Source organism: Varanus komodoensis, unplaced genomic scaffold (genome assembly GCF_004798865.1).
Source record: "Varanus komodoensis strain SLA01 unplaced genomic scaffold, ASM479886v1 scaffold16, whole genome shotgun sequence".
Lineage (NCBI taxonomy): Eukaryota > Metazoa > Chordata > Lepidosauria > Squamata > Varanidae > Varanus > Varanus komodoensis.
The window spans coordinates 16,967,446-16,989,130 of NW_025335468.1; the positions used below are offsets into that span (position 1 = coordinate 16,967,446).

General features: G+C 45.5%; 1 long non-coding RNA gene across 1 annotated transcript; it reads left to right on the forward strand.

The window, feature by feature from the left end:
- The first annotated feature begins 1,254 nt into the window (after positions 1–1,254).
- On the forward strand, positions 1,255–21,422 carry LOC123021247. The gene is made up of 4 exons (XR_006414286.1): positions 1,255–1,431; positions 3,009–3,122; positions 14,630–14,714; positions 21,176–21,422. It is a non-coding gene; the product is annotated as an uncharacterized LOC123021247 (long non-coding RNA).
- The last annotated feature ends 263 nt before the right edge of the window (positions 21,423–21,685 follow it).

Below are 21,685 nucleotides of genomic sequence, written 5' to 3' on the forward strand. Positions count from 1 at the left end.
CTTTCAGAACATACCATACTCTCAGCTATATTTTCCCATATGGCATCTGGGATGGAGGATCCAAAAGAAGAGCCCAAAGACTTTTCCACTTCTGCAGCCATTCAAGCCATAAGACATGAACCTATATGAATCTGACCATGACCATGAACCTGCGAGGAAACCCCTTGAGTATGAGGGCACCTACCTGCCTAGGATTGCACTGCATTTCTACAATGCTACACAGATGCTCCTATGAGGAGCCCCCTCTGGACACACTGGGACTTGTTTCTGAGAAAACATGCACAGGATTTGCACTGAGGGCCAGCTACTGAAGTCAGCAGATAGTACTCCAACGATACAATGCCAGGCATGCTTCCTTGCTGAAGTAACCCCCACACTGTCAGAAGGGATGGCTCCATGCAAGTGCAAATCATGATGCAGAACATCTTGCACCAGAGCATCACATGGGCAGGTGAGTCCACGGCCATCTTTCAGGCCCTGCCCTAGACTGCTAGTTGCTCCAGCTTGTCCTGCTGTGAGGGACCTCACAGTCGCAAAGCAGCTTGCGCCCAGTCTGTCTCCTGGGGAGGCTCTTACCTGGATCCACCCAAGGCAGGACGGCAGCAATGCCGAAGGAGGTTGCCTCTTTGAGGGGAGCCACTTTGGGGGGAGATGGAAGGGCAGGGGCAACCCCTCCACTTGCCCAGAGCCCTTGGGGGGGGGGGGGGGATTCTTTTTCCTTTCCTAGGGCAATCTCTGGAATACACAGGTAACTTGGGGCAGTTGACGTGCTTGCTCCTGGATGGCCTCCCTGTAGTCCAGTGAGTCCATGCAGGACTGTAATTCACCCCAGACTGGGGTCAGTGAAGCAAAACAGGAAACAGCTTGAATGAAGATGGAGAAAAACTGGCAGATGCAAGGAAGTCCCAGTGCATGTATATTTAGGACCAGTGAGGGCAGCAAAGAAAGACCATCTCATTCCCTCGATACAGTCTTATCTTTTTCACTCAGCAGAGCTTTTGAGGGTAGCCAAGCCCTATTACAAGCTGGCCCAAGGCCTATCTGAGCCCTACTACAGTATATTTGCTAGGCACTTCCAGGAAAAACATTCTTGCATCTGCTGAGGCTTAGACTCCAGTGTTGAGCTGAATCAGGTGAAGTACCCAGAGCACTGCCTAGTCAACTATTTTGCATGAGTTTCAGTTCATACAGCTTAGGAATGTAGACACAGTGATTGGACTGGTCCCTGCATGCTGTGCACTGGATCCCTGCTCCTCCTGGCTTATGCAAAGCAGCAGGAAGAGCACAGGGAAGCAGTCAATGTCTCCTTGCAAGAGGGCCTGGCCCCCAGACTGCCTAAAAGCAGCAGCACTCAGGCTACTCCTGCAGAAATTGTCTCTGGATCCAGAAGGTCGTACCAACTCTAGGCTGGTAGTCAACAATCCTTCCTAGGTAAGGTTCCTGAGTGAGAGCTAGCCAACCAGCTTCAGGCACTCTTGGATGCGACCGATTATCTGGATCCATTTCATAAGGGGTTAAGGCCAGGGTCTGTCACGGAACAGCTTTGGTCACCCTGTATGATGATCTATGCCAGGAGAGAGATGCAGCTAGAGTGAACCTCTTGGCAGCTTTCAGTGCCATCAGCTGTGGGATCCTGAAGGGAAAGCTGCTGAGCTGGGAGAGGCAGCACTGTCGTCCTTCTGGTGCTGGAGATATCTAACTGTCGTTCTTCCTCGGTGTGGAGATATCTAACAGCAGATGGCAAAGGGGCCTCTCTCTGCACCGGTCTAGTTTATTGAATGTACTGGATGTGTTTACTTGGTCGAATGGTTTTTAATTTCTGTTTTAAATATTGTATTGAATGCTATGCTGTTTTTTGTATTTATACTGTGTTTTTATTAATTATTTATATAAACTGCCCAGAAAGCTTTGGCTATTATTATTATTATTATTATTATTAGTAGTAGTAGTAGTAGTAGTAGTAGTAGTAGTAGTATTTCTTCCAAGGAAAGCCACTCATGGGTTTTTATCTTACCCACAATCCTTTCCCTGGAATATGTCTTCTAAATCATACACACAAACACAGGCACACACATTCATGAGAATGTTGGGCTGCAGGACAGTTGCTCCCTGATCTCAAAAAATTTAGATCTTATACTAAATTATACTTTAGGATTGTATTTGTCATTGATGTAGAATTAGATGGAAATTACCCATTCAATGGGCTAAATGAGTTCTTACAATGTTGATCACTATAGAGTATTTATGTGTTGTCAGCTGAACAACCCATTAAAATAGTTTCCAAGGACCTCACTGCCTGGGCTGCATTCTGAACCCATTAAGGTCCTAGGGGGGAAAATACTGCCACTTCAGTAATTTCTTTTGAATAACAAGTTCCCTTTCTTTCCTTTGCCTACAATAACAGAATCTATCCCTCCTTGTTTACCACGGATTTTCTTTGAACTCTGCACTGAAATCTAATCAGTATAATCATTGAAGGCCCTTTAATATACAATTTGAAGTAGTTAATCTTTCTATATTCCTCAGTGTGAGACACTGTTCATGGGGCCATTCCTGAGAAATTGCTTTTGCCCTGTGAAATTGGCTCCCTTAAAGCCACATCATGAGTCGGGCCAGGGACCCTTGGATGCAGCACGAACCCTGCCCAACACAGTCTTGGCACCATTCTTCCTGATGGTGCTGGGGACCATGGCATGTGGGGAGGGGAACTGAGCCAGCCCTGCCACAGAGTAGGGTGAACCAAGCTCTTCAGGAAGCGAAGTGGCGCGGGGTGAGGGTAGCCGGGGGGCAGGCACTGGGCCTGGAATGGTTCAGGAGGGCAGCAAGTACACACAATCCCATACCCTCATAAGCCAGGGATATTCATCATCAGGACAGAAAAGCTCTCCTGCTTCTATACTTAAAATATGCACATTTGCTCCTCATCAAGTCATGCCTTAAGGGTTTTCTACCGACCTATGGTAGGAATGTATGGATTTTGTCAAATCTGTACCCTCTATGTTTTACAGGTGGCCAGACTTCTTTCACTCCATCTTCAGCAAATACTAATCGCCCCACCAATTTTAACGAGGGTCTGCAAGTTTGTGTGACTTGGAACAGCTGGTCCTCTGCAGAAACCGCAGGTCAGATTCATAGAAGCCTGGACACACTCAAATCCATTGCAGATTTCTCTGACATCTCTGCTGCTGCTGAGTCAAGAATAGTTTTACAACCTCGTCCTCAATGCTGGCAGCAGCTGCTGTTGCTGGGGAAGTGGAAAGCGTAATGACATCCGGAATCAGGCATTTCCTGTTCCAAGAGGGGACGCTGAGGAGCTTCGCTGAGGCAGTCTTGTCACAGCAGGCCCGCTCACTCAAAGGCCCAGTTCTGCCCTGAGCGACACGACATCTTTGGGCAGCAGTGCATCCCTTTTTTCCATCTCGATCCAATGACCTCTCCCAACAACACCTGGGGGGCAGAGGCTTATTCAGAGCCCCATGCCTAGTTTTGCAACCTCAGACCTGAGAGCCCAGATGCTGAGCCCACATCCTGCCCTGCTCGCAACCAGCTGGGGAGCTCTCCCCAAGGCATCTGCTGCCTCCCCAAGGTGCAGGGGAGAAGGGAGGGCAAGAAACAGAGGCCTACAGCTCCACCATATTTAAACAGTGCCCAGCCCCCTCCCCTTCCCCTTCCCCTTTACACAGCTCCACCCAGCAGTGACTGCTTGCTGCCGCACCTTGTGCCTTGCATCAGACACACAGGGCCTCATGGGCCTGGAGGGTCGGAGCAAAGGCCTTGCCACAGGAGCCCCTCTCTCACAAGCCATGGTTCAACATCTGCCTTAACATGCAAGCCCAGAGCCGGTGGCTCAATCACCACGTGCTCATGAGGCAGCAGGCACTACAACTTTGGGTGCCTTTGGAAAAGGACACATGAAGGGCTTCAGGCTTCCCTGCAAGGCACTTTCTGAAACTGCCAGCATCCCATGCAGACCCAGTCACTGCTACTACTGCCAGCTGACTTCCAGTAAGAATAGGAAAGGTAAGGAGGAAGTCTAGTCCTGGACCCAGGCCAAGGACAAACTGTGGCCCAGTGTCTGCCAAACTGAACTCAGACATGTCAGACTGGAGACATTCATTCATTGAACCCCCCCATTCCAAACTTCAGCTGCATTACAAGTTAAAACAACATAGGAAATTAATAATTTCCTTTCAGCTCCCTGGGAAGAGTGGGGAGGGAGGACGGATAAAGCTTTGGAGGAAAACAGCTGCAGTGCTTGGAACACGGGGAACAGCCTGTGCCTCTTAAAGATGACTGGGGGCTACAGCAGTGGTCCCCCAACTTCTGGGACATGGGGGCCACATTAGAGTGCCCAATGCCTAAAGAGGGACACATCTTAAATCAAAATGTAACAAAATTATTAACCTAAAGATTTAGATCAAAAGTAAACATTCAGAGGTCAATGGAGAAATGTTAACTTGAATGCAAACCATTTGGGAACAATATTTTACTGTGGAGTCTTTTTATCTAGCTACTCATGCTTATGAAGTCAGTGTGAATTTGTGGCTGTTATACAAGACATTAATGTCCAAGTCAAGGTTTGTGACAGGCACCCTTAAAATGTCATTTAAATGTTCATCTATAAGTCTTGACTTGCACTCGGATTTCACAATTTTCATATTGAAAAAGTTGGTTCACAGATTTCTGTGGTGTCAAAGGCTGCAAACATGCCTGCAGAAAATTTCTTTAGGTTGATAAATAGATCAGGTAGACCACAATAGAAATTTAACAGACTATTTCCTTTCTAAATGTCTCCAAGATGATCACTGGTTTGCAAATCAATTAGTTCCATCTGAAAAAATTACTTGCACGTCCTGGTGCTCCTTCAAATGGATTCTGAAACATTCCTATTGCCTTTCCATGCTTATTATGGCAATCAGGGAATCTTTTCTGGAATTCCACCTGCAATAGGTTCAGTGCTTTAATGAGTCTTTCAACATTGAATTTTAAATCCCTATTCTTCTCAAATTTTAGTTCATTGTAGCACGAGTGGTTTGAAAGTTACTTTCACTAACTTACTTCACAAAAAATGTTTAGTTTTGCTTCAAAGGCTTTCTCCATATTCTGCATCTATCTCTGAGAGAAAATTTTGAAACTGACAATTAGTAAGGCCATGATGTAATTAATGTTGGATTCAGCAATATGCATCACACATTCTCACCAAGGAATCTTACGACACAAGGCTTGCTGATGGATGATGCAGTGAAATTGCATGGGAAATGTACTGTTTAATTTCAATATCTCTTTACTGATTCTTGCAATTACTTCCCACCATATTTCTTGCACCATCAGTTGGGATGCTTTTCAGTCTATCCCAACTTATCTACTGATTCACACACATCCTAGAATATGCTTTCTGCAATTGTAGTGCCTTTCAAAACTTTTTGTCTTGACAATCACTGACATATGCAGCTCTTCTAGTTTTTCAACCTGCTGGGTGATTGTAGATGCAGATAAACTGACACAACTAACACAAGATACTTTATCAGGGCACATTTCCTCCATTACTTTAACCATGTACTTCTTAACAAATTCACCATCCATGAATGGCCTATCACTTGCAGCAATATATTTAGCAACATGTTAGCTGGCCCTCACAAAAGGAGACATTGGTTCTCCTCAGCATGCCTTCTAAAACTATTTTGCTGCAAAACCACTGATTTTGTAAGAGAATGTATCTTGTTCACTGGCACCTCTCCTTGATATATTAAGGAGCTCTTGTGACAGGATTCAAAGTGCTTTTTAACATTGTACTCTTTTATACTGAGAGAGTTTCAGGTAGACTACTTTACCCTTGTTTATTACAAAGAAGAACCAAGTAGTCCATTTGTCATTAAAGACATGGTGTTTGTCTGTAATTTTTCATTTCTTTGAAAGAGCACTTTCTTTTGCAGACATCCTCTTACAGAATTTTTAGCACAACAGCAGTTTCAGTTTCATTATTATCTTTGAATAAATAAAAATATGAGAACTATAATTTGGGCAGGGGTTCTAACTCTTCCTTTCCCCATCAAATCCACCCCAATCTGGCTGCGGTTGGCTGGGGATTTTCATTTTGACCATGGCAAAGAAGAGACGAGACCCCTGTCTCTACAGTTCTCATGAATACTGGCCATATGCACAGGCTAGGAATAATTTTTTAAAAACGGATTATGAATCTGACCTACCAGATGGCAGAGTTGCAATCCTAAGTACATTGAATGCTATGATATTGTATTTGTTAATAAATACACTGCCTTGAATTTAAATACACTTATTTAAATATACTGTTTAAATATGCACATGCTAATACTTTAAACATTGAGGGCCCTCCAAAAAAGGGCAGGTCGAAAGAAAAATTGATTGAAAGGGCAGCCTCCCACCTGGAGCAAAGAATATGCCATTAAGTTGAGTCTTAATCCAGACAAGACAGAGGTCCTTAACTCTCCAGGTAAGTGATCTTTCTGGATCTTTCTGGATGATCCTGTTCTGGATGGGGTTGCACTTCCCCTGAGGGACAGGGTGCGTAGTCTGCGAGTGCTCCTCAGCCCAGAGTTATCCTTGGAGTCCCAGGTGACTACTGTGGTGGGGATCATGTTCCTACAGCTTCAGCTGATCCATCAACTATGCTCTTATTTGGATGAGCAGAGCCTAGCAATGGTGACCCATGCGCTGGTAACCTCCTGACTGGACTACTGTAACATGTTCTACATGAGGCTGCCCTTGAAGACGGTCCAGATTCTTCAGTTGGTTCAGAATAGAGCAGCCAGGTTACTACAGGGACCGGCAGATATGCACACGTAACACCAGTCCTCTGCCATCTGTACTGGCTTCCAATTGAAGTCCAGGCCCAATTTAAGGTGCTAGTGATGACTTATAAAGCCATAAACAGTTTAGAACCTGGATATTTGAAGGAGTGCCTCCTTCCATACATACCTGTCCACCTGCTACGATCTGGATCAGAGGTCCTTCTTTGGAAGCCCTCTTTGAAGCTGATCAGAAGAATGGCTACCCAGAGAAGGGCCTTCCCTGTGGTGGTGCCCCAGCTGTGGAACATGCTTTCCAGAGAGGTGCACCTGGTGCCAATGCTTTTTACAATTTGATGCCAGGCTAAACCCTTTTTATTTTCCCATCATTTAAAATGCTAATATTGTTTTAAGATTAGTTTTATTTATTGTAATATCTTGATGCTGTACCTTACTTTATTTTATTGTATTACTGTCCTGAGACATAGTGAAGGGCGAGATATAAAGGCTTTAAATATAAATAAATAATTTGGCTCCAAATTATATGCAGGCTGCACATACACATCACTGCCTACCAGCCAAACCTCGATCATGAGAAGCAAAATGGCTGCCAGGAGGGAGGGAACTTGGCTAAAGAAAGATGTGGGAAGGGGACTCTCATAAGCTTCCCTGCCAAGAGAGTGCTCCTTCTCTTTCAGCCCAAGGGGCCACTCACTGGCTCCTGCAATCACAGATGCATGAGAAGACTCCTAGCTGGAGTTGGGGAGGAGAGGCAAAAGGAAGCAAGGCAAAAAGTCAGAGCAGGCAGCTCTTGTTGAAGAAGATGTGAGAAATGGAAAATTACTGTTACTAAGCAGGAAGGTGATAACTGAAGCAAGGATAAAATAAAGGGCTAGGGTAAGGCCATTGAAACCTCTTAAGGCCAAAGAGCCTGAGGACAGAACCATGTAAAGAGTTGTAATAAAAGCAATAGTGCTTCTTACATCAAAGTCCTGAAGAACACAAGAGAGGTGAGGTTGGGGGCATTGGCAAAACTGTCACCTTTTGCAGAAGGGAGTAGGAAATTGATTGCCTCTTACAACTGGCCGTAATGAGCTTGGAGGAAGGGCTGTTCTCCTATCTCCTCCTCCTACAAGGTTTGGGAAATAAGTGGTCATCAAGCGAGACGGTTACAAGGCCAAGACGACCTATTGAACTCTTAGAAAGTAGTGTGCATGCTTAATAGGCTTATGAATAATAACTGACACACCTCTCATAGGTAATGGGCTCATTAGCATGAACATGGGATGTATGAGCGGGAGGGGGAACATATCGAGGAGTGGTATGATGCAGGCGGACGGAGAAGATTGTGAACTCCTAGTAACCCAGCCAGTGAGAGAAAAGAGGCAGGGTCTGCGAGCCAGGAAAAGGGAATAAAAGGCAATGTCTTTTGTGGAAACGGCGCACTACCTGTGTGGTGGGCGCCCGCTCTTGCAAGAACGTATTAATCTAGTGCTTCTTGGTACTTTGCCTTCCATATCATCACTGCTTGGAATTTCATTCCTAACAAAGATGGATGCTTTTGCCTAAAGCAGTAACCTCACCAGTAACCACTTGGAGGAACTTTTATGTGTGACGCCTTCAGAAATGTTCAGTATGCAAAACACTTTGTTTCCTTTTTGCAAAAATACCAGGCCTTTTACTCTCCTTTTCTCATCTTTTTTGCAAAAGCAGGCCAGCTGTCTCCTGTACCCATCCACGCAGCTGCTTTATCTTCCTACATGCATATATAGCCTTCACACGGTACTGCATGGAGAGGGGGAGCAAAAAAGCCGAGTGGCATGGGTACCTGAACTCTGCTGGCTAGCAATGCACCCAGAATGGCCAAAATGGAGGATGAGACCAAGAAGGGGCTGGCAGAAGGAATCATGGGGACAAGAAGAAACAGTGTTGCTATGGTGTCTTTTTGTAAGAAAAAGACAGGAAAAACAGCAGTGGGTGGCCTCGCTTGAGGCAGCAAGACCAGTGCGGGCCGGAGGGGAAATGTCTTGGTGCATTTTCAAGGCAGGTTGGAGGGCTGCACAGAAAGAGCTTGGGGGCTGCATGCAGCCCACAGGCCACAGGTTGGGAACACCTGAGCTACAGGAATACCTGGAGCCCCAGCGCTGGTGATCTCAGAGTCCCCGTGCCCTTCATGACCAGCATGAAAAGGAGCTTCCACATGGTCTGATCCTGCCTTGTCTTGCAAGCTACAAGAGCAGAGTCGGGCTGAGTTGAAATCTGGATGGGTGACTTGAGTTCTGCATCAAATAGGCAGTTGGACTCGATGGCCTGCTAGGCCTCTTCCCACTCTGATTCTATGGCCAGGCCTGCTGCCTGTCCAAGGATGCAAAGAGGCTGTGGCTGTACCTACTCCAGTTCTTCTGGGTGCCACAGGCTCTCTCTCCATGACACATTATCTAGGCAGCCAACTAAAAATCTGCCTAGATAAGGCTCAGCAGTGTCAGAGATTCAGGGCACTGGAAGGATAAACCTCCTCAAGGACAGAGCTGATAGGATTGCACTGAGGTCAGTTTTAAGAAGCCAGCTATTTGCAGCTCTTTGGATGTTTTCTATTTGCTTTTATCTTCCACTTTACCCCCCATTGTCAAACATAGATTTAAAATCAATATACTATTTAAGACAAGTGGTGGAAAATGCAAGGGCCTTTGTTCATTTTCTTAAAGGTTGAGTAGTGTTTCTTGTTTTGGTTTTCTTTACATCGTTGTAAAAAAAACATCATTTTTTACTCGTTGATTGTGCCTAACTCCAAGTTTTCAAAAATGCATGTTTATGAAGCTATTGTTTTCTTAATCATGCTTTCAAAATGGCACAATGGGAAGCAAGAGAAACTATAGATTTAATAGAAAAATTCAATCAATTCTGCTGGAGCAGCTAGCTGTGATCCTAGAGGTGGATAACTTGCTGGGTAATAATAGCAACTTAACAAATGAAAATGCATTATTTATTCTATTGCACATTGCACTTTGAAACAAGGGCTTGCTTCTCATTCTGTATTGCTGGAGACTGATGTTGTCCTTTGAAATATTTTATCCTTTCATCAATTAAACTTTGAAGAATTGCATAGATTTCTTTTGTATGGGCATTAAATAAACAAACTATTTGATCCCTGGTTTCAAAGGAGAGATTCAGTCCTGTTTTCCAAACCTCCTACTTAGGAGACTCACTGATTATTTTTACCTTTGTTTGAGATCCACATGTTAAGCGCCTTCATTCCCATAAGATTTACTCCCGTTTCCTCTTGCCTGCAACATACAGTGTGGATAGCTTGATAGTTTATGCACAGAATACTTCCAACCCACACTTTGGCAGTTAGTGAAAGAGAGGATTGTGTGTGTCTTTTTCATCTCGAAAGAAAGAAATGGGAGGAAAGATGCATGCATTCCTACAAATTGCTTGATATGATAATCTGACTCCTTTTGTTTTCTCAAGCATCCATGGAAACAAAAGGCACAATGTGATCCAAATATTTGCACAAAGGAACAGAACTGGAGGGCAGTTCACCACGTGCCCTTTTATGTGTCATGCCTAACTTGGGGCTTAATGTGCCTGGGCTGAGTTTGTGTGCTCAACAGATGGCACGACTGCTTTCAGCTTGTGCCGAGATTCCTGTGCATCCACTCAAGCCCATGTCTTAAGATTCTGTTGCAAAGGCTTCCACAGGTTGATTCACGATGGCTTATTAAGAGATAGGCTCGCAGCACAAGCATGTGAGCACTGCTTCGCTCTGTGCTCAGGCTTAGTGCCCAATCAGATGGGTATTATTCATTCAGCTGGCCATTGCACCCCTTTCCAGATTGGAACCATGGCATGGGGCTTTAATCCTTTGCTCCTGCTTTGGTCCTGATTGGGATTACCCCTCTAACCAGATGTTCCTACTTGAATTGGGAGGAAGGACCGAGGGCTGCTGCCCTCCTGCACAAACCTAGATCAGGAGGAGCACAGTGAGAGCAAAGGGCAGGCGGACTTCCTTCCTTCCCATCTCATTCCAGGCAGGCAGGTTTTCATAAATGTTAATTAATATTTGCCACTATCTAGGGCTTGGACTTCATGCTAAAATGTGGTTGATCAAAAATGGAAGCAGGAACCTCTTCCTCATGGCCATCCTGGGTCAGAAGAGGGGAGGGGTGCGTGTGAACATGGAGCCCGCTGGCTTGGCACATAAGAAGCCGGGAAGCTGCTCCTCTTGAGTCAGACCCTGATCCCTCTTGGCCAGAACTGGCAACACAGGCCAGCAGCAGCTCTCCACGATTTCGGGCAGGGATTTTCCCATCCCTACCAGGAGATGCTGTGGATCAAACCTGGGGCCTTCTGCATGCAGGGCAGGGGCTCTACCACTGAACTCTGGCACCTCTCCAACAATGGCTTAGTATTATGTGCAGCCGCAGCCGCTATATTCTCAAAGGGTGGATTAGTTTGCTCTCTGAATAGATGGAAGCTGTTGTTTCGCTGAAATAGTTTACCCTATCATAAATCAAGCATTAAGAAACCACCTGGATTTCTTTAGACAGCCTATATGGAGTACAAATAGATGGCATATTATTATCCTTTCAGAAGGCACTTAAGGGTGCAAACCCATGGAGTCCCAGCTCCAAGGTTCTGCAAATCCTGGAGCTGGGACTCTTAAAGCAAAACCCTTGCCTACCCCCTCATAGCCAGCATGGAAAGACCTGCACTGGCTCCTGCCCCCCTCCAATTAATAGCTGGGCCTTGCAGAAGGCAAAACGGAACCCTGCAGGCAGCGGGAGAGGCTGGCTCCGGGGCTGATGCTGAATCCCATCAGTACCCCAGCCTCCTCCTCTCCACCTCCCCAGCCTTTCATCCAGAGAGCTGAAAACAGCTGTCTAGATAATACACGCGGCACAAGGCAGGCTTGTGGCAGCCATGGCGCTTTGCTCTGTGCAGCGGGTGCACCCCAGCTTCTGTGTTCAGAGGCTTATATGCATCAATGGTGAGGGGCGCAGTCTTGCACCCGACATCTACATCTAACAAAGCTAGATTCAAATGCAGAAATATAAAGATATGAAATTTTACATTTGAAGACAATGGTCCTTGGGAGGATACTCCAGGTGGCATGGGATAGTTTGGATTGCTTGTTCCACGGGCATGTCCAGCTCCAGAGGGAGAAATCCAACTTCGGATGCCTTCTCCCAATCTCAACAGAGATATTTAAGTCCCTAGTTAAAGCAGAAGGGGTGCAGATCAGGAGATGCTTTGGTCTAATGCGTAAAAATTACCCCAAGGCTCGGAGAAAATGCACATCATCCCAGGAGCTGGTGCACATAAGGGAACTCAAAGAAAAACAATCCCAAAGGGGCAAGAGAAACCCCCCCCCCCAGCAGTGCTTCTTTCTTTCCTGCCAGTGAGGCCTGCGAGGCTGTGGGGAAGGCAATTCCCCCACTGTCTGCCATTGATAGGCTTGCTCCGTCCGCCTTCAATATTAATCTAAGTTACGCTACAAATCTGTTCTCTGCTCAGTTCTTTCTGATTACTGTCGCAAAAGGAAAATGTACTTCTTCTTTGAAGGAACAGCTTTCTGTGTGCTGCATACTAAAACAACACTTGACCCATTCTAAAGGGCAAAGGAACTTCCAGCTTCTCTTGTGGTTTCCCAGATTTGCTGTGTTTGCCTTTGCATTGTCATATTTTCACCCTGTTGCCAAATCATCAATAGCTGTGCTTAGAAACTTAACCAAGAGCAGGCAAGTGGCACCCATGGAATAACACACTTTTCTACACAAGGCTGTTAACCTGATGCTTCTACTTTTGGCTTTCTTTGCAGAGCCCTACACCAGGAGGATTTCATTTTCTACTTCATAACCTCTAGGGGGCACTGTGGCATAGAATAGTAACACAAGTGCACAAGAGGAAATCATGTTTCCTTTCACCTTAGAAATCACACTCCATTTTCTCTGCTCTAAAAATAAAGTAAAAGTGGAGGTCATTATGTCGTCTATAGAGTCCAGAAGCAAGTGTGAGTAGGGTATGCAAGCAGAAAACAAATGTTTCATGTAAAAAAGCTTAACATACGTGTATTACAAGGAAGCAAGCAGTGGGTGTAGAGGAGGAGAGGAAGGTAGGAAAATATTTTTTTTAAATGCTGAATTAAAGCCCATGCTAGAAGATCAATTTTCTAGCCAACTGAGAGTCTGAATAGTTGCCTTAGAAAACTAGATAAGTTTCTGTTGTCTGACTCAAATCCAACCACCTGAAACCTTCCCCTTGGCATTTGTTCTGGCCAGAATGTAGCTGCCCACACATCATTCACTGTTGCTGAAGCCCAGGTGTTCTTTCTTTGCCTAGGAAATGGCAGTTCTGCTCTGGGAAAGACTGATTGCCTTGGAACGCAGAATTTCACTCTCTCAGCTCCTTGTGAAATTTCTTTCGCTGTTTCTGATGACTCATGGCTGCCGAGCAGGTCTGCTGACATCACAGCAGTGGCTATTTCAATCAATTCTGTCTTTTTCCTGTCCTTTTGCTCTTTTGGATAACAACAAAAAGATGCATATGGCAACCTTTGCTGGAGAGATGAGCCCAGTGCATTGCCCGTGCAGACCTGGGGTCCAGCATTAAGCACAGCCCAATAATTTTTATATCTGTTTCTGTGTTTCTTCTAGCTCCTCACTTTCTTTTGCCCATCATTCTTCTTTTCCTAATACAACAACAAAAATGGTGCTGCTGCTAGTGACATATTTCAGTCATGGGTCACAAGCAACAGCAAAAGAAACCAGTGACATAGCCCACAGAAGAAAATATTATAGGGCAAATATGTTATTCAGTTCCTTCAGCAATGTAGACTTTGTTCAAGGTAAAAAGGAGTACAAAGCATTCTGTGGAAGTTTCATAAACAGATTATCCTGTGGTACTCACTGGTTGCTTTTCTATAAGAACTTGCTCTGGTGCAGATAATTAATAGACGTAATTAACATTTAAAAGGCCCTTATAACCATTTTTTTAAAACTCTAGGCTAAATCGTCCTATTAATGTATGGACTGTCACTTTTGTGCTTTAATTAACTGAGTCTGAGCCATGATGGCCTGCTTAACTAGAATGGAGGTCCATATTCACTGAGTTCTCTTTGTAACTTGTCCTAAAACAAGAGTAGACATTCTCATCTCCTCCAGATATTTGGGACTACTTCTCCCATAATCCTTTGTCATTATACCTGCTGGCTGGCTTTATTGGTGTTGTAGTTTCAAAGATATTTGCTCCAGAACTGGGCAGAAACTGGCTGTCCAGATAATTTGGACTCCATCTCCCAAAGCCCCAGTCTACAATCTGATGTGCTGGAAATCTCAACCACCTGGCCATTGACTTCCTGTTCAACCCATGCTGCCCTGTTCTAAACATTCAGCTTTCCTTGAAAGAAAATTGCCTAGACTACTCTAGCAGCAGAAGGAAAATACAGATTTATGCCCACTCATGTATGTGTGGCTCACAGCCTTCTGTGGACTTTGGTTATTCTCTAAGTGATCTACAAGTCCCTGGAACTGACTGTGCCGCCTCATCTCCCACCTCATCAGTCGTGAAGCACCAGTTACTGGATCAATGCTGTTGGGAGCAGTGGGGAAGTGGGGATTTTGAGCAATGCTGCTGGTAGGGTACAAGGAGCCCTTAATGTCCCCAGTTCAAAGATGGGTGAATATATGTGTTTTTGGCTGTGTGAATAGGCAACTGTGTGATGGCCCTGCTCATCCATGCAGCTCTGAAGCTACTCAGACTAGTTGCCCTCTCTTTCATTTGGTGGTGTAAGGCCCATTGAATGCAGTGGGAGTTACTTCAGAGTAAACATGCATCAGCTCAGCCTTTTTCTTGGTGTTTCACAGAGAGGGAGCTCTTGTGCTCTTCAAGCCAGATCCAGCATGTTTCCTGGAGGTACGTCTGAGAGAATTCCATGACTCTTTCTTCCTGGTAAGTATGTGCCGGGAAGCAGCTTTATAATGATACACTTTTTGTGTCTTTGAATTGCCAACTGGGGTTTTTTAAATATCCAATAAAACAAGGAAATGCTTGTTGCACATGCATACATCACCAAGAGGGATCATTAGAAGCTCAGGAGCAGAAATATCTGCTGTGTAGTGAACACAGACTAAAACGGTGACCTCAATTACCACAGACTTCAGGTATGACAGAAAGTTGCTCCTCCTTGGCTGAGCAAATAAGTGGCAACAGCTGTGGAAGCCCTTCGGGAGCTGCGCTGTAAAGGAAGGAATATTTGGCTACGTAAATAAAGGAGAAATACAGCAATACCTGATTTTCCTTGACAGTTTTGCCATCTTCCATTCCTTCTTGTGTAGCTTGATTTCTCTCTGTTTCCTTAGCCTGGATTTTTATTCTTCCTTTCGGATCAACCATTTTTTCATTTGTAACCAAAACAGTTCATGAAAACTGTGATGGCTTCAATCCAATACAGAGTTTGGCATTCTTACACCCACTCAAACCAATGGGCTAGGAATGAATTGTCCTGGAGCTAGTGAGTTTTAGTGCTCATTGTACTGATTCTTAAATGGTGTGTCATTAAAGAAATGTGAGTATAGCAATTCAAGACTACCTTCCTTGAATATATGGTGCACATCTACAAGGGAGTTTCCTGCTGAACCCCAGCTTGATGGACTACACGGGGTTGTCTCCTTCCAAACGTGGATCCAAGCTTTTGCCGTGGATGAAGCAGCAGTCCTTCTCTTCCTCTTCAGGAGCAACTGCCTAAGCTGTCTCTGTGTTGGGAAGTCCTGGTCCCATTTTCACCCAGCCCATGCAGGAAACCGCTACTCTGCAGTGGGCAGCTTCTTAGTGCTGTGCTTTCATATCCTGAGCTAACTCCATCCACCAGGCAGGCCATTAGAAAAGAGGATAAAAGGATTTCATGAACTCACTTGAACTCAGTTGCTTGATCAGCAAGGCTCCTGAGTCTTGGTGTTGTCCTTTATCTTTTGTTTTTGTTCTGTTGGGTCCTAGTTTCTGGCTCAGTCTATGACCCTGCCTCTGTTTTTTTTTCTTCCAGTTTGGATGGCTGGCTGGTCCCATGGTTCCTGGGTGCTAGTTTTGGTTAGCTGCAGCCAGCTGACCGTCACACAGCCCTGATGCTTCACATCAGAATTGGGAAGGGTTGAGACAGTGAGACAGTTACTGTTGGGGTGGCACTGACTTATCAGAAGAAGACAGCAAAGACTGGGAAATAGGGGGAAGGAATCAAGGGGGCAGAAAATGTCTCAAGGCTAGGCCACATGGCTCCCTCTGCACATTCATTCAATGCATGAAGGAGGGTGGGCACCCTCCATTATACACAGACTTTGAAAGTAGGTCTTTGGGCAGGTGTCAGGGCAGTGCTTGAATTAGGAACACAAGATCAGACCATCTTGGCATGCATTCTGCTCACACAGTGGCCAACCCACTGCCTGTGAGAAGCTCACGAGAGGACATGAGTGCTCATGGTCCCAGCAGTCCACAGGCATAGTTCTGCTGAAACTGGAAGTAGTGCTTAGCCATCAGGATGTGTAGCCAGAACTTGTCCAATACAAGCTGTTACAGCTGTCCAAATTGGTGACCATCATGACATCTTGTTGAAGTTTAACTGTGCCCTGTGTGAAGAAGCACTTCCTTCCATCTGTCTAGGTTCTAGTTTTATGAGAGTGAGAGAACAATGTCTCTTCTTTAGTTTCTCCACATCGTGTATCATTTTGTATACCCTAACCTCTTTTGCTGGCCTCTTTTTCTAAACTATGTAAGGAGAAAGGTAGGATGTTTAATGAAATTCATAAGCCACATCTCAGTGCCTCTCAACTTTAGCTAAAACTTGCTTCTCCTCCTGTAACCATCTAAAGAGGGTAGGTAAAGATGTTTGTTGAGGCTTGTTAGAACCACAAGCTTTACAAATGTATCTTAACCGTCTTTGTTTGGGAAGCTATTTGTCCCAGTACTTGGATGGCAAAGTCAACCTCATTCAGCTGAAGAAAAATGAAAATAATCCTGTGGCCCCCAATATCTTATGGTTGTCCATCGCTTTCTCTGGAGTCCCAGCACCAAGGTTTTCTGACAGTGCTGCTTGCGTTCTGGTGGCCAAATCCCACCCCAGCTGCTCTCACAGCCAGCATGGAAACATCTGTGCCCACTGTCTGTCCAAGGGCAGAAATGGATCTTAGAAGGGGAAAGTGTGGAGGGAAGAGGCTGGGCCCAGCTGCCTGTATCATTCCCCACTGATGACCCAGCCACCTTGTCTTCTTCTCCCTGATGCTTTATCTAGATGGCTAAAAATAACCATGCTTCATTCTGGTAATTGGATGCATGGATCTCTCCAAGTTTGGAGGTTTCTGTGCATCTAGGGTGGCAGCAATAGGATCATGTCCATAATCACTTGGAATCTTGTGCACTGTATATACAAGAAATGGTAGGCTGAACTGTTAGGTTGCTTAAATCTTATTAAAGTTGTTCAGATCTAAGCAGCTTTTGTGCCCTAAATAGAAAATGACTTAGGGCACAAGTCATCTGAAATGAATCATTTTTAAATCCTTATAATTTCAAGAGAAGAGTTGAGCATATGTTTTAGATAATTTTCACTGAAGTTAATAGGACTTTAAAAGCTTAACTGGTTGATTTAAGAATAAATAGAATGAAATGACTTCTCCAGAGTTCTAAAATTTAAATAGCCTCTAAAATGCTAAATAATTCCTGAATAGTCCAGAACTGCTCTGCATACCTGGCAACCATAATCAATTATCCTTGATTTCCCAAAATAAGGATAAAGATACTTTTTCTGTTTCACAGGAGTTGGGTTTAAAGTACAGCTGAACAAAATAGTTGGAATGCATGAAAGCCCATCAATAAAATTGCACCTGTCTTTTCAGCATCCATGCAAGATCTTTCTGTCTGAGAAAAGCTTCCATTTGCTACTGCTATTCACATCTGGGAAGGAACAGCCAAATGCTTTTTCAATTATTCTCAAACACTTCAAAGATGAACTGTCCCATTTCACATAACAAAAATGTCCATTTTCAGATTGAGTGTGGAATTTTTCACCTGTCTGGGAGAACCCAATATTGTCAAAGAGAAATAATATATGATTTAGACTAGATCATGCCTTGACTGCAAAACTCCAGAAGTGATCAGCTTACTTAGAATGTAATAGATTACATATGCCATAATTAGATAGTCCTGTAGGAGCTCTTCCTTTGCCCAGGGAAAGCTCATTTTTATCTGCTTTCCAAACAGTCCAAAGATGAAGCAAGACCAATCTTTTTAATTGCTCTTTCTCTGTTAATAGCATTTGCAGTACATCTGACATATCCAATACTAATTAAGTTCTTGGTTATAATGTTAATTTTCCCATGGCCAAGTTATGTGCTCCAGCATGATGGAGGCAGTTCCAGGTGAGGTGCTTTAAATTTTCAAAGGGTGCAGTCCTGTGCCTGCTGCTTTCACTTCACAGAAGCACCTGAGCTTGGAGGCGCATGTGCATTCTGTGCACGGAATGAGGTGTAGCAGTGACAATCTGCCACTGCAGTGCCTTGCATGTGTATTTCATCTAGGCAGCTGTTTCTGGTCATCTGGATAAAGCACCAGGTAGGGAGAGGGGAGGAGCTTGGAATCTACCAGAAGAACCTTCAGGGTGGTGGCCCCATTTCTGTAGAATTCCCTGTGGTAGCAGATGCCACAGTTTAACTGCAGTTTTATTTCTTGCATTTCTATACTGAGCACTAGCCAAAGTCCCCCATGTGCTGTGTGTGAGCACTACAGAACTTTGGTTAGTGAGCAATATAGAAACATAGTCTGTTTGTCCCACATCTCCTTCCATCCAGCTTCATTGGATGAGCCTGCGTTCTAGTATGATGAGAGATGGAGAAAACCCTCTCCCTATTCCCTGTCTCCACACTGAGCATAAAGTTATATACCACCGTTATCTAAACTCAATAGCCCCGAACAGTGTATCATTTAATTGCAGGGGAGATGCTCTGGTCCCCTGATTATTTTGATTGCTCTTTCCGGCTCCATAATCTCCCACTTGATATGTTTTGTTTAGTCGCAAAGTCGTGTCTGACCCATCGCGACACCATGGACAACATTCCTCCAGACTCTCCTGTGCTCCATCATCCCCCAGAGTCCACTTAAGCTCACACCAACTGCTTCAGTGACTCCATCCAGCCACCTCACCCTCTGCCGTCCCCTTCTCCTTTTGCCATCTATTGTTCCCAGCATTAGGCTCTTCTCCAGGGAGTCCTTCCTTCTCATTAGGTGGCCAAAGTATTTCAGTTTCATCTTCAGGATCTGGCCTTCTAAAGAGCAGTCAGGGTTGATCTCCTCTAGGACTGACCTGCTTGATACACACTATTGCAGGTGTTTCATTTTGTAGGATTTACTTCTCTGGAAGCACTGAGAGAAGTGTGTGTGTGTGTGTGTGTGTGTGTGTGTGTGTAGGATCCCTAGGAGCAGATCCCTGGCTATCACTTGTATTGCAAATAGAACCCGGTGCAGTCAGGCTGCCTCTGACTTGCTGCTTCCCTGGAAATGTGCACACGCTCCATGAACTCCATTTTTGAAGCACTTCTTCACTAGTGGCAGTGGGTTCTGGGCATGGAGCCCGAGGGTGCCGTCCACCACGCACGAGCGTTGCTTGCAAAATGCTGGTACAAAGGCTGTCCTCATGCAGCACCTTTAGTCCATTGCTATCCTGGCCAGCTTGTGATGCCCATAGAATCAAGCAATAAATGTTCTGGAAATATGCCTGACAACTGAGCAGTTCATACTTTCCACAACTCCCCGTACATCTTCAATTCAAGTAGGGTATTTTGCGTCGCATAACTGTTTATGACGGCAATGTATTATTTTCAGAAATAAGGTCATGCGGAGACTTCTGTATTACCAGGCCAGCAAGGATTGCCTCGCTCTGACCCTTCCTTTGCCTCATGGTAGGCATAATAAGAGGCTCAGGACTTAACACTGTTATTTCCTTCTTTGAGTCATAGCTCAGATATGAGGCTCAGGATGTGGATGGCTGGGTGGGATGGGCAGAATGCTGAGACCAGGGAGCCAGTGCAGGTGGGGCTCCATAGAGGTTTGTGCAGCCAGAACTGGCAATGTGGTCAATGGCCCAGGGTCAAAAGTGAGGAAGCAGGCAGTCTGATGAAAAGAGAGAGAGAGAGCAGTCCACAAACAGTCCAGAGGTCAAAAGCCGGGGAGCACTTACATGAAAGTGGTCAAGAAGAGGGAGGTTGTGCAGATCGGCAGGAGCTGATGGGAGCATTGTAGGAGCAAGGAAGGGACAGGCTGGAACCAGGCAAAGACTAACTGGAGCAAGGCAGGAGCAGAGCTGGAGAGAGGAAAGGATGACTGGAACAGGGCTGGGACTAGACCTGGAGTGAAGCACGGAGGTGCAGAGAGCAGAGCACCAGGATGTGTGCGGATGGTTTGCATTGCTCTGGCAGAGAGCAGCCGTGCACAGAGGCCCTTTCTGCTGGTTTCTGGGCCCCCCACTGCACCGCACAATTGCCTCTCAGCCGTTCCCGCAGGCACCTGAGACGGTCCTCCTGGTTCTGCAGGCACTTGCAGGGTGTGTCCAGCCCTGGTCCTGACACAGCATGGCTCTCCAGGTAGCATAGGAGAACCAGTTCAAATAGTGTAAAATGAGAACGCACATTAAAATGCAGCAAAAATGTAACCATGGCCAAATAAAGCAGCACCAGACCCCAGGAGTCACTCACAAGCCAAAAGCCTTGCCTTGAGCAGAGCTGTCGTTGCCCGGCCAAGCAATCCTGGCCTCCCTCGTGAGGGAGTTCCATGGCCTGGGATGATAACAGAAGTAACAGGATTAAGAGCGGGCCTGAAGCCCAAGAAGGATGTGCTCATCTGATGTGAAATCGGCTCAAAGAAGACTAATGGACAGAGCACTCGATCTTGTCTGGGGTGTGAGGAACAGGTTAACATGAGAGGGAGGCATGCAGGAGCAGGTCACAGGGTTGTACTGATTAGGTCTTTTGAGTACCAGATTCCAGTTCATGAGGAGAGGACTGGCCTTTCATGGGGTCGCTAATCTTAGGGAGCTGAGGGGGAGAAGCAGCAAAATGCTCCCCCTGACGCCTTGTTCCCACCCCCTGAGAGCCTGTTGCAAGGCCCAGAGAGCTATAGAGAGCCCCACCACCGACTGCAGGGGTCAATCTTATACTGATACCTGCCTTGCCTGCCTTCTTATGGCCAAAAGATGGAGATTGGATCGGATTGGCAATCTCATTTTGCCAATGAGCCGTGTTGCTGGGAGATCTTTCTCAAACTGGGACCACACCAGGGGAGGGAAGGACGAATGTTGATTTCACCATGGATTTTGGATTCTCCCCTTCCCCACTTCATGGACTAACAACGCTTCCTTCATTATTTGTGCACTCCAGCTAAAGTGTGCTAACTCGTGACTCTCAAGACATGTTGCACCACCCCGGCGATAACCCATGTGAAGTGTCTGAATAGTTCACAGTGCAACCAACAATGATCAGGCTGTCTCTGGGTTGTCCCCACACCCCGTCTTTCTGCAGGTATCCCAGGAGTCGCCAACAGCAGGACCAACTTGTCTGCTCTTCTCCTGCCACAACCACAAGCCCTTTTTTACTCACTGCATCTTTCCCCTTGAAATTGACAGCTAGTGACATCTCCTCCGAAGTGCCCCAAAGGCACATTGGAAGGCCTTCTACTGGTTGGCCACCATTTTTTTAAATTGCAGCCCAAATGTATGCAATGTTTTAACTGCAGAGGTGGTCAGTTTCATGGATCTAAAAATGGGAAGCAATGTCCAGAAGTGTGTGTGTGTGTGAGGGGGGGACCTGCTGCACTTTGACGTATCCACAGTACTTCTCAATATCCATGAAAGGATCAGCTGTCTGGCTTCCGATGACACAGCACACCAT